Source organism: Ochotona princeps, chromosome 21, assembly GCF_030435755.1.
Source record: "Ochotona princeps isolate mOchPri1 chromosome 21, mOchPri1.hap1, whole genome shotgun sequence".
NCBI classification, from domain to species: Eukaryota; Metazoa; Chordata; class Mammalia; order Lagomorpha; family Ochotonidae; genus Ochotona; species Ochotona princeps.
Genome location: NC_080852.1, coordinates 34,359,020 through 34,372,898, shown reverse-complemented (window position 1 = coordinate 34,372,898; position 13,879 = coordinate 34,359,020). Strand labels below are relative to the sequence as shown.

General features: G+C 47.4%; 1 protein-coding gene across 2 annotated transcripts in view; it reads right to left on the bottom strand.

Annotated features, from left to right (window-relative positions):
* EEFSEC (eukaryotic elongation factor, selenocysteine-tRNA specific) overlaps positions 1-13,879 on the bottom strand; it is a 204,517-nt gene that overhangs the window by 153,430 nt on the left and 37,208 nt on the right. The window contains exon 1 of one of the 2 annotated variants that reach the window (XM_058678421.1): positions 5,710-6,066. The exons of the other annotated variant lie outside the window; for it this stretch is intronic. The gene's annotated coding sequence lies outside the window, so the exon portion shown is untranslated. Of the gene's footprint in view, positions 1-5,709; positions 6,067-13,879 lie in introns of those variants that run through there. 2 annotated transcript variants of the gene reach the window in all.

Here is a 13,879-nt window from a genome sequence, read left to right as displayed (position 1 = left end):
GCATCCTACAGAATGGGTACTACTAGCCTCGGCTGGCAAAAGACAAGAGAAAGACTCAAGGGAGCACCACTACGCAGGCTTGCAGCCAGTGAGTGACAGAGGCCAACTGCCTGCCAGATTCTGGCTTCCCCTCTGCTCCTTTCTGGCCCATTTGGCAGTTGGTGAAGTCAATCTAGCAGACTGACAGGACCATTTCATGCTTGCTGCTTACCAAGCAGATAGAAATGGGCAGAAAGAATGCCAGTGCTGCCCAGCTGGCCTGAGGCCTAGGCCTTGGAACTCCAGCAGCAACAGCAAGGATCTTGTCCCCAAAATACACCAGTCAGCAATCAGCTCGCTCCACACCAAGGTACTCTCCAAACCCAAGCCCGCCCAGTATCATGACACACAAGAATCAACGTTTTACTCCAGGGGACAACATGCAGGGATGAGTGGCATTAAAGCTAGCTTTCTCCAGAAAAAGTCCAGAGATGGAACTAGGAAGTAGAAGGAGGCTTAAAATAAACATTACCGAATTCTGAGCAGCCACACTGAGCCACAGCTAGCCCAGGCACTCTACCAGTTATCAGTCTCCAAATTAGTTCTGAAAGATGAGGTTTGCAATTTTCACTCTTCAAAGGAAAATTCAAGGTTCCAGAAGCAAAAGGAGTAGGGGGAGCCATGAGTTAAGACCACATTGACCTAGCTCTAAACTTCATGGCTCTTCCCCTCCCCAGAGCTCTCCAGGTGCAGACAAGCAGGCTGGCATGGGTATCCTGCAGAAGCTACCAAGTCAGCGTGCCTCCACCTTCTGCTCTGGCCACCTGGCTGCTAACTCCCAACCTCACCTGGGGCCACCATGACCACCCAGGAGAACAAGCCATCGCTGGGACACACTTCTCCAGCTACTGTCCTCAAATCCTGCTCTGCAATGAAACAGCATGCCTGCCCCCAGGTGACAGGCAGGAACAGCCCCAAAGTCCAGACTTCCACATGTCTCTCCTAGTCTTCTCCAGTCTTGCACACGCAGAACCACTGCCCATGGAGCTGCAGAGACAGGCTCCAAGGCACACAATGCCCTTTGAATCCCTCATGGTTCCTTTACCCAGAGCAGCATTTTCTTTTTTTTTTTTTTTTTTATAATCCATTTTATTGTATTGTTGTTGACAATCTTTACATAGTTAACTATAGTTGAAGGAAAAACAAGAAAGAGAGAGAAAAAAAAAAAAAGGTTCAGGGGGATAGGGAGGTGGGCAATGCTATTATGTCCATATTGTTTCCATCATGTATCTGAGGTAAAAGGGGATATTGAGGGAGAAGCCCCACCCAGTTTCCCGCCCACCCCAAGTCCCGGATGTGGGGCATGCTCTGAGATATGTGCTCAAGTGGAGTTAATAGTTCTCCAGTTATGAGTCACTGCCAGTTTCGCTCGATGAGGTCGTCCACTGATTGATATGGTCCATCATGAAGTCTCCATTTGTCCCATATTTCGCTGCCAACATGTAGCTGAGATGAATGATTGTCCTATTCTGTCTTCTGTCTTTTCTTGGTTAGAATTCTGAGTCCAGCAGTTCAAGTGGGGAGATCTCCAAAGATACTTTGAGGTATTCCCAGATTAGTTGCTTGTATGTTCTAGCAAGCACAGGGCCCAGCACAGTCCATCACCCTAATCAGCTGGTGGTTGCAATTGCTGTGTTGGTTCTGTTTTCAGTCCCGAGTTGCACTGGAACCAATGGGTGTTGCAGTCCAGTCTGGTTCGGCCCTTACATCAACCAGTGGGAGCTGCAGCCTAGTTGGGGCGACCCACAATAACCCCCACCAGACCGCCCCCTACCCTGGTTTGCCAGTATGTGTAGCAGAAGACCAATCTGTCCCCCGTCCCATTTGGCTCTGGTGCTTGTCAATGGGTATTGAAGCTTAGTTTTATCTAGCCAACTCAACCATCCAGCCCTCACAGATATTGTTGAGTGCCTCTCTATCTAGCCATCCCAGCCCCCGTCCTAGTTTTCATGCCCTCCCACGGGAATAGTGACCCAAGAAGGGGGAACCCACTTTTTCCCTCCCAGGTCTCTCTGTCCCGGTTTATGCACTCTTTAGGTGGTCCTGTGATTTGACTCGACAGAATTAGTCCCCAGTGCCAACTTCTGCCAGCTGATGCCAGAGCAGCATTTTCAAAGTGGACAATATTCATGAGATATATTTACATCCCAGAACAAACATTCTAAAAAGTCTGCCTTGGGAAACAATGGCCTAGAATGTTCTCCCCTTCCTCATGTGATCAAATTCTCCTCCTAGCTTACACTTTTAAAATTTTCCCAAATGCCTGTTCTTTGCAAGTCTGCCCCGCCTCCCTGCACAGAAACAACTGCTCTTGTGCATCTGTCCTCCCACGAGTCTGTGCAATGACATCACACCTGCATCAACTTGCAGGAACCCAGCTGCAGGCATGCAGTGAGGAACAAGGAAGCCAGAAAAGCATCTATCTGCCCACAATCCCACTGAACAGATGGAGGTGTCTACGGGACCCTGAACTGTCTCAGCCCACACTCTCCCACATTGGCCTCCTCACTAGGTGAGCTGTGACCATCATACCTGAAAGCCGCTTGCCATAGAGCATAGCTCCCAGGCATCAGCCAACTGGCCCCTCGCACTCCACACCACAGGCACAGCAAACCCCCAAGGCTGGGAGAACTGGCCCAGGGACTAACTGTGAAACAGGATGCTCCTCTTCAGCAAGCATCTCTAAGGATTCTGCAGGGTAGTCCAGGTGCTCCCAGGGTGCCAGTGCTGCGATCTGACTGCTGCCCACTTCCTAGGGACAGCTGACATGTAGCTGCCTGTCTCTTTCCCTGCAGACTACAAGTCACATGGAAGCACAACGCCTCGGCCCCCCTGCCCATCCCGACTCACAAGCAACATCCACTATCTATGAGGAAATAGCTGGAGAGAAGGGCTGAGAGATGTTAACAAACCTTGGTCTCTATTGGGATGCAACTCGCAACAGGCTTCCTGGGTGTTAAAGGGGCCAGAAGAGCTGCCCTCCAACCATGTGAGCCAAGACTGAATTTCTTTTAGCCTTTGCTGGAAATTCTCTTGAAGTAGCCTTAGCTTCTATGATGACAGGCCACTCCACTGAAAGGAATGTCCTTATTTGGACTGAGCCAAAATTCAGCTGCCTGCAGTTCCCCAATGCTGTCCACTCAGCAAGTGCATAAGCTGATTGGGGCGATGGACTGTGCCAGACCCTGTACTGGCAAATTCACACAAGAATCAGGTTTGGGATCATCTCAGATGAAGTTTCTTTCGAGTTTCTTTGAAGTTTCTTTGGATCCCTCCAACTGAACTGCTGATCTCAGAACCCCAACCATGAAGAGACTATGTCAGCCAGTGGATTCTGAATAGGTTTCATCGTGATTGGAACGGCGAGATAGGCAGCAATTCAGACCTGTTGAACTATCAAAACTGCTTGAGCAGGGCCCTCGGAGCGTGACTCACACTGGGGACCTGGGATGGGTGTGAGGTTGGGTGGGGCTTTTCCCTTTGTTTCTCCCCTGACCCCAGATACAGGGAAAAAAATGATATTAGTGTGGAAACAATGGTATTACCCACTTTCCTGTAGCCCTGGACCCTTTGTACCCTAATCAACTAAGTAAGATCATTTTTAAAAATTAATTAATTAAAAAAAGAAAAAGAAATCAATGTGGCAATGAAAACATGAGTAAAAAGAAGGCTGAATTTGTCTTTATTTAACAACCCAAGGTCTGTGTCTGTGTTTGTGTGTCCATGTACCTATGTGCACAAGTGCGTATGTGTGGACGGGAGGTGTCCATGGGAGAGCTAGAGGCTTTAGAAAGGAAGCCACAGGATTCTGATCAACTTTCTAGACCTCGGAAGTGGACCGAAGGTATCCCAGTCTCCCTGGCAATTTGTAGACACTTGGATGTTAAGAAACAAATAAGGTTGCTCCTCTTCCTGGTTGACAGTTAAAGTAAAGCAGGGGGAGGGCAACACAGAAGCAGTCTCCCCCGGAGTGCTGCATCCACAGAACCAAGGGGAAGTGACGTCAGAGAACAAGAAGGAGAGAGACAGGGGAATAAAAATATGGAAGGAGGGGCCAGGGCATTTTTTAATGCTGTTTTATGACACTCTTAATCAAGTGGAACTAAGTTGAAGCAAGAAGCCTGAATCATAGCAATAAATGTGCTCCTTTCTTATTCTGATATTCAAAGACGCAATCTTCTGGACCCACAGCTCTGGAGGGGCCACTTCAGAAGCACAGCACAGAGCACAAGCCAAGGACTGCACACCCACCGTCTTCCTCCACCCCAGTCTCCCACTGAGTCTGCCTCCTGACCACTGTGAGAAGTCAGCCAAGCAGCAGAGGGTAACACGGAGTTCCCAACCTGGCTGTGGGGTCTCTGTGCTTCACCTGTTAGACAGACACACAACCCCCTGCCTCACAGGCCAGTGTGAGGGTGAGAAATAACCAACTTCAGTAGGCAGCAACAGTGACAAGTGTATCCACCTCTTTTTCTCATAATAAGTTTTCTCTCAGCACACAGACACATGGCTTCTGTGTCACTCCCAGCTTGCCGATCTGACCTGTGTTCTGATCCGATGCCAACAGAAGTAATGGCTTTGGCCACGCCAAGTGAATTCTCACAACGAAGACAGAACCTTTCCCCAGCATCCTTTCCTCTAACATTTGGATTCAAGTCCAAACATGTGCCTGATAAAGACAAAGATAATTTTTCAAGGTTAATGGCTGCCCAAATGCCTCCAAGCAGGCGGGCCTGCCTCCCCCTTCCCCTGGAGACCTACGAGAATCCTAATACAGGATTGTTTACAAATGCCACCAGGAGCTCAGAAAGACAAGAGAACGTGCTCAGCGCCAACACACCTGAGCCCTTTGGACAGTCTCCTTCCAGAAGGGTGTTCTAGATGGATCTCACACAATCCAGCTCCACTCACTGCAGTCACAGAGCCACATTGCCGGAGGAACACAGAACACAAAGGTAAATGCCAATGTGACCCATGGACTGTACCTTGCCCTCTGGCTTTGGCACCACACCAGAAGATCCAGAATTATATTCTCACTTGGAAAATGAGGATAAAAATGGGCTCCAAATGAGTTGCTATACTTGGGATTCCCCCCTCCCAAAATGGTGCACTGTCAATGACTCTTTACCCAAAAGAGTCATTTTTCAAAGGCATATAATTAGAACAAACCAAAGAATTCCTCAGCAGGCCAGGGCCTCCTGATATCGGGCCCATCTCGCGACTTCAGGAAAACCCTCTCTTGCAGACAGTCATGAAAATCAAGCCAAATCTGGGGGATGAGGATTTAGGATGAATTAGGTCAAGGAATAAGCCTCTGAAAAAGCAAGAGTTTTCATAAAAATGGAAGTGTATGCTCAGCCTTTTCAGGCATTAGCAAATGTGGGAGAGGGTGAAGCAAGTTAATGGTCTAATAAAATGTTTACAGGGCAAAGGATTCTTACCAACCATCTGCTGGGGTTGGAGGACCTATAGAACACCGAGACTTCATTCCAATCCAGTCATCGTGCTGCGGAAATGCATTCCCATCCTCTGGACCAGGCAACTCCTCCTCCAGAGGCGCCCCCCCGCCCCAAACAGGGATCCAGTCTGAGCTCCCTTTAACACTCTTCCCCTCCCTGAATTTCTGCACTGCTGAGGGGCAACCAAACAAGGGCCTCCATGTCTCCTTACCAGGCCGGAGTAGCTGGAGGGCAGCAGTCTTGCCAAAGACACCCGAATGTCCAGGCTCAGCACAGGGCCTGGGTGGCCCACAGAACGCACCCAGTAAGAGTCAGGTGAACAGCAGAGCGAGCAAGCCAAGGAGGAACTCAACACATGACACGTGAATGACAGAAAGGTCCCCATCCCTCATTATCAGGAATTTTGACTGCTTCCTTAACTCCCACTCTGCAGCACTGACTTTTTGTCTCATGACCTACAGAGCCAGTAAACAATGAATCCAGTTTACAGCTACAAGCCTGACAACCTGCAACTTCAAGCTTAAAAACTGTGCCACAAAGCCCATCACTAAGCAGATAACACTACACACAGAAGCAAGACGACTGCGGGCTCCTTTCTCTTCTTGATCACCAGATTTGTAAACCTTCTATAATGAAGTGTTGATTTATTATCTGATCAGGTAAAACATGAGTGAGGTGGGAGGAGGAGCACAGGGGACCTTGGGGTGGGGACGGCACACACTCTGCCACCGCAGCACTGCGCATGGGCCTCCCTGCAGAGGCTGCTGGAAGGAGCAGCAGGGGCAGTGCATTTGTTAACAGCAGACGCGGAGTGCAGAGCACCCAGAGCAATCAGGCACTGGGACAAACAGAAACTACAGGGGCACTGGCTACCTCGAACACACAAAGGGAGAGGAATCCCCCAGCTCAGGAGAAGCCAAGGAAGAAATTCTGCCCCAAACTGACAAATAAGTATCATAATTATACTCACAACAATAGTAATCATTATTATTTATTAATAGTTGACTGTACACTTGGTTTCATATCAAGCACTACTTTACATGTTAATTCAGAATTTCCACCATGATCATTCTAAGTACATATACTATTATTATTCCTATTTTACAGGTGAGAAAACGTGGGCATAAGATAATTAAGTCCCCAATCTGAGATCACAGAACAAGCAAGTAAAGGTTCCACATCCTGGCAGTGCAGTGGTAAAACATCTTCTCTTAATATTCCGAGTCCACTATACCATCCAGAATCTTCTAAGTTCCTTCCTTATAAAAGCTAACCACTACCTGTGAAGAACTTGATACTTGAAAATATATCACTTAATCTTACAACATGGACGTCACTGAAAAAGTCTCTCTTCACAGATTTGTTTTTGAACTTGTTTAGAGAATCCTTTCTCTTAGTCAACATGCCCACAAATAATTAAAATGTTTCACTCACATTTAAGTAATGTCTTTCATACTAAGGATTCCTGGTTTACTAGAGTATTGTTTTGTTTTTTTAAAAACTCATTTATCTTTGCTGGAAAGTCAGATATACAGAGAGGAGGAGAGACAGAGAGGAAGATCTTCCATCCGATGACTCACTCCCCAAGTGGCCGCAACAGCCAGAGTTGAACCAATCAGAAGCCAGGAGTTTCCTCGGGGTCTCCCACGTGGGTCAGGGTCCCAAGGCTTTGGGCCGTTCTTGACTACTTTCCAAGGCCACAAGGAGGGAGCTGGATGGGAAGTGGAGTAGCCGGGACATGAATCGGTGCCCACATGGCACCCCAGGGTGTGTAAGGTGAGGAAAGCCACTGGACAATTGCACCAGGCCCAAGAACTAGAATTTCATGGTAAAATAAATTTTTTTAAACCAGGTAAAGCATGTACAAATGAACTGGAAGATAAAAGGAAGATACATGAAAGCCCATAAACATGACAAAATATTATATTATTAGTCATCATGGAAATGCAAATTAAAAATCACAATGAAATACTACCACATACTAGCAAGAATTTTTTAAATCTCAAAACATCAAATATTGCTAAGGAGATGTTGCAACAAGAACTCTCCTACATTGCTGGCAGGAAGATAAGATGTGCAAACACTTGGGGAAAGTCTGATAGTTTGTCATAAATCTAACCATACCTCCCCTACAACCCAGCAGTTCTATCTGACAGATGAAAACACATGTCTACAAAAAGGCATGTACAGGGGCCCAGCGGCGTGGCCTAGTGGCTAATGTCCTCGCCTTGAACACCGGGATCCCATATGGGAGCCGGTTCTAATCCTGGCAGCTCCACTTCCCATCCAGCTCCCTGCCTGTGGCCTGGGAAAGCAGTCGAGGACGGCCCAAAGCTTTGGGACCCTGCACCCGTGTGGGTGCACGTGGAAGAGGTTCCTGGTTCCCGGCTTTGGATCGGCGCAGCACCGGCCATTGCGGCTCACTTGGGGAGTGAAACATCAGACAGAAGATCTTCCTCTCTGTCTCTCCTCCTCTCTGTATATCTGACTTTGTAATAAAATAAATAAATCTTAAAAAAAAAAAAAAAACAACACAGTTCTGCAACTTAAAAAAAAAAAAGGCATGTACAGGAATGCTCACAACAACTATACTCACACCAGCACAAGCTGGAACAATCCAGTCTCAAGGGGAGAATGAATAAACAAATCTTACAATATTCTAATTAGCATGAATAAAGAACACACTACTACACACAACTGTAGATCAATCTCGCGCTGAATGAGAGAAGCCATGTAGCAGGCAGTGGCTGACTCTGCTCATGGGAAGTTCTAGAACAGGAAGAACTCACCCCTGGGGAGGGGTGGCGGAAATCCTAACGGTGACTATCCCTGGGAAACTGGCAGTGCAGTAGGGGTCTGCAGGAGCCCAGTGGTTCCCAGACCTAACTGTACGAAGAAATCATCTAGGCGAGCCAGTCTCTATTTACATATTTTAATGTAATTTTATTTCTTACACTTTCATGGACTCTTCTGGTTAAATTAAATGTTGGAATAGTAAAAAAAAAAAAAAAACGTTACGGCACAAGCGCAAAGTTCAAAGTGCAGTGACCAATGACCTCATATCAGGGTGGACCCTAACGCTGGGCTTTCTAGAAGCACCCCACTTGATCCCAGTTTGCAGATAGCTTCAGAGCCACTGCTCTGTCCTGGGCTGACAACAATCTCTCACCTCCCGGCATGTTTGGGGTTACACAGATATGAGTTTATCCAGACTCAAAAGAGGGCTATGCATTAAGTTTTGTAGGTTTCATTCTATTTACATTTTACAAACAGTAAAAAAAAAAAAAAAAAACACTCAAGAAAAGCAAAGACATCTCCCATCCCTGCCTCATATCTACCAAAATACATCGCCCAATACCCTCCCTGGAAAGAAGGGACAGAGCAACTGCAACAACATGGTGCTGTAAAGGTCATCAGATTCTGGTGGCATACTCACTTCTCACCAAAGTGGTTTTATATTCATTTTAATATGCACTGGGGAAAAGCAAAACGAGCAGTTGAAATCCATGATTTCTTTTTTTATTATTATTTATTTTTATTGGAAAGGCAGATATATACACAGGAGCAGAGACAGAGAGGAAGATCTTCATTCAATGATTCACTCCCCAAGTGACCGCAACGGACAGAGCTGAGCCAATCTGAAGCCAGGAGCCAGGAGCTCCTTCCAGGTCTCCCACATGGGTGCAGGGTCCCAAGGCTTTGGGGCCGTCCTCATCTGTTTTCCCAGGCCACAAGCAGGGAGTTAGTTAGATGGGAAGTGGAGCTGCCGGGATTAGAATTGGCGCCCATATGGGATCCCGGCGCGTGCAAGGAAAGGACTTCCACTTAGGAGAAGGTTAAGTAAAAGAAATGAGTCCATTCAAAGCACAGGTAAGATGCAATCTCAACAGTGACTATGACCAACTCAACCAACAGGATGATCACCAGCAAACTGTCCCACCCCTGAGCTGTGAGCAGCTTTCACTTCTCTCTTTGTTGAGCCCTTCACTCAACCCTACAGTGCCATTTTCACCAAGTGCCTGGGTGGTGGGCCAGGTGGCCAGGCTCCGAGGGCCAAGAACCATGGTGTGTTCCTCAGCAGGGTCACGTCTGTTCTGCCAGAAACCTGCTCAATTGCAGACTTGTTTCATTCCATGCATCAGACTTAATTCTCCCTGTGTTCCAACTGTTACTCTTTCTCCATCTCTGCTGAGAAGCTGAAGACCCGTTGCTTCCAAAGGGGTCATTTTAGAGTCTGGACAGAACCACAGGTCTAGAGTCCAGGAAGGCACACACACACACAAATAAATGATGAATGACAGTGACCAACATCAGAGCTGAGCATTTCAAATTCTAGTCTGCAAACCCAAGCATGTAAGATGAGAAAAAAAAGGGCTCGGCAGTGTGGCCTAGTGGCTAAGGTCCTCGCCTTGATCCCATATGGCTGCTGGTTCTAATCCCGGCAGCTCCACTTCCTCTCTATCTCTCCTCCTCTCAGTATATCTGACTTTGTAATAAAAATAAAATAAATCTTGAGAAAAAGAAAAGATGGCATGTCAGGGCACAGAGTCATACAACAAATGCAGCCCTGAGGTTGTTGACAATGCTTTTTTACAGATGGTAGCTCACCTAAAGTACTCTTTTTTATAAGACAAAAATAACCAGTTTGACCTTTGGGGGGAGAAGCTATCTAAATGAAGCTGCATGAACAACTGTTACTTCAGAAACTTTCAGAAACACTTTCAACAGGCAGACGTGTTCACCAACAAAAACACCAAAATGTCACCCACTAAAAGACTGGCCACTTTGGTACATGCACACAAGCGAACATCCTGCGGCCACTAAAGCATGGTGCATTTGAACTCTGAACTCATGTAGAAAGTTCTCCAAGACATTGCCAAGTGGAAGGAAAGCCAAGTACAAAAGAGCAGACGTGGTACAGCTCCCACTGTGAAATCTGTAAGCAAACTTTTCAATCACCATCCTAATCAACTGATGTTAATGCAAATATAAGTCTGTACAAAGTCAGACTGTTAAACCCACTGTAAAGGAGTGGGAAGCCTTTCAGATTCTCTGAAAGCATTTTTGAAATGCTGGAATGTTACAGAGACTCTGTAGCCAAAAAATAAAAACAAACAGGGGGTGTTCCCATGTAAAAACACACAAAACATCTCCTTCCCAGGTGCCTGGCCCGTAGACCTGAACCTCCCTCTGCCCAGACTGCGTCCTGCCCAGCCTGCACCAGGGGACTCCGAGGAGAAAGGTGCTCTTCCTGTTAGACAAGAAGCCCTCCTGGGGAAGGCACGTCCTAGTGTCCCCACAGGGAGAGAAGTGCAGGCACGCTCACTGGAAGGGTCCCCCGCTCCCCGCCCGGCAGTGTTCAGACCCAAGGGCACCGCCAGAAGATGCGCTGACTGTACGGAAGACCTTTGTGCATTCTGGACTTTCTGCGTGTGTTTTATGGGGCTCAGGGACTACTGAAGATTCTCCCATGGGAGATTTGCTTCCACTTATTTTACATATATGATTCAACCACTCCCAAAAGGCAATGTGGAGAGGCCACTGGGAGACATAAGCAGTATCAAGACCGAGAAACTCCGAGGTAGAGCCTGCCTACCAAATTTGAAAATAGGAAGAGAATGGGGTGGAGACACTCCTTTCCCGAGCTATGTAAAAATAAATAGCTTTTGCAAAGTCCAAATGACTGCTGGAGGCAAGGAGAGCTGGCCTCTGGTTTTCCGCTTCCCTCTCATCCACATCCTCCCCCCTTTGCCTACCCTGAAATAACATGGCTCAGGGCTGCAACCATCTGTAGCTGCCAGGGAAAGGCACAATACATTCACAAACTCTTGGACCCACATATCCCGGAGCTCAGAACTGCACAAACAAAAGGTTAGGGGAAGGGGGATGGGGAAAGGGAATAAAGGCTTAAAGATTAAAGTCACAGGCAGAGACAGACGGCTCCGTTTTTTAATAACTGAAAACACGACTTGGGTCTGAATGTGTCCATTGTTTCGTGGAACGGGCAGTCTATGCAGTCAGGACTGGCTGGCGACAGAACTGCCTTTCCATCAGAAATAAGATTTACCAACAGGCGGGGGCGGCTGAGGCAGGCCTCAGGCTGAGCTCCACTTGCTGGTGATGATGTTGGGCCACGGCAGCCAGGTGAGACCGTGACCACTGCTGCCCTGGGGGACAGGGAGTAGGGCTGCAAAAGCAAGTGCTTACTCCCATGGACATCAGGCAGCGGGTGACACTGCTCCCCTCTCGGACAGCTACTGTACCTGAAGGAGCTCCTGGGCAGGCTAGGGCAGAGGCAGGAAACCACACTGGCCCCAGGCCCTGGAATGCCACTTCCAGGATTCTAGCCCTAGGAAAAAAACCAGTGGAGGACAGACCTTGATGCACAAAGATATTCCATGCAGCATTATTTACAATAGCAAGAAATCGGAAGTAACCCAAATGTCCAATGCCAGAGGGAAGAGTTAGTGTTTGTTTACTTATCATTTGCCTTACTGCAAAAAGGATGTAGAGCAGCTTACAAAAATACACAGAACAAAGAGGGGAAAAGGCAAGAGAAGGAATCAGAGCAGCAGGGAACAATAAAACATACTCATTTTTTAAAAAACATGCTAGAATGGAGCTGCAATCTCAAGACACTGGGAATACCCGAACTCTCTAGAGGGGCCCAAGATGAGACGGCCACTGGTGGCGGCAGAACAGCAGCAGCTACTGCGGAGCAGGCACTGCTGCCCTTCATCTTGCGAGGTTTGGGGGGCCCTCGTCACCCGACTGCTTCTGCTCCAGAGACCCCCTGAGCCATCCAGTGACATAGGCAAATTTTGAACACAGGCTTCTCTAAGCCAAAGCCTGCACGCTTTCCATGCCACCACATGCTTAAATAAACTGTGTATTCATATAATGGAATCCCTGCGGGCATGAAAAAAAGATCATGTTTACCAAAGTGAAAAATCCTATGGTTTCACAATGTTAAATTTGAAAAGCAGCAGAAAAAATTACATGAAATATACCATTTCAACTATGTAAACCAGATGATTATTATGGTATTCTTTGTAATTTTCCCTACTTATCTAATGTTTCCAAAAATAGGTCTCTATAAGCTTTATAATCACAAAATAATGCTGACGCTGTGCTTTGAATCACAGCACAACAGCTCACTTCTAGTTTAAGCCCTCCATATGTAGTAGGACCACAAATCACACCTGTCAAGACCTGAGCAAGGACCTGGCGTGGTAGCCTAATGGCTAAAGTCCTTGCCTTGCACGTGCTGGGATCCCATATGGACGTCTGTTCGTGTCCCAGCTGCTCTACTTCCCATCCAGCTCCCTGCTTGTGGCCTGGGAAAGCAGTCAAGGATGGCTCAAGTCCTTGGGACCTGTACCCACATGGGAAACCCAGAAGAGGCTCTGGGTTCTTGGCTTTGGATCCGTTCAGCTCCAGCTGTTGCGGTCACTTGGGGAGTGAATCAGTGGACAGAAGACCTTCGTCTCTGTCTCTCCTCCTCTCTATATATCTGACTTCACAATAAAAATAAAATAAATGTTTAAAAAAAAAGACTTGAGCAACCAACGTCTTGTGTTTATGTCCATCGTTCTATTGATCATGAACTTGGCTTGAAACTTCGTCTTACTATATATGATAGAAGGCAACTACTACAGATCAGTTTTATCCCTTTGCATTTTTCCCTTCAGACACAAATTCACAGAAACAAATCACCACAGTCGTACCTCCTCAGACCTGCCTCCTGGGTAAGCACAGTCCCATCCCCAGGTCTGACAGGTCACCCACTGCCAAGTGCAGCCAGGCCACACCTGCTTCTGGAGAAGCAAGTCTTCACCTGAGTCTAACAACGCCCCTAAAAGTTGTGTCCTTTCTGCTGGCAAAAGAGCCAGGGTTTGCCCAAGCTCTCCAGGGCTCTCTAACTGCTAAATCTAGACACAAGGCTCCCAGTCTAACTATTACATGTGGGACAAATCCCTTGGCTTTCCCATCCTGATCCCACACTCGACCTGCAGCCTCTCTCCTGAAGCTCCCTGGAAGGTGTGGCCACAGAGGGCTGAGGGGGGCACTCACTGTGTGGGTGAGCGCATGCGCTGCTGGCCCATGGTGGCAACGTGCAGCCAAGACCACCTGTGTCCATGGGGTTTCACGCAGCCTACCAGATAAGACAGATCTTGTCAAGAGCAGTGGCTCCAAGCTTCACGTTGGAGTTTTGTTTTTTCTGCAGGACACCAAATATTGTGTGCAGCTCTAAAACACAGGCTTTGAAGGCAAAAGAATAACACTTGCCTGAAAGCTAGTTAATGACTTCTTTAAAACGAGCCCCTCCCACGACCCTAAGTAAATCACCCACACTGGGAGCTAGCTTCTAGTACCACATA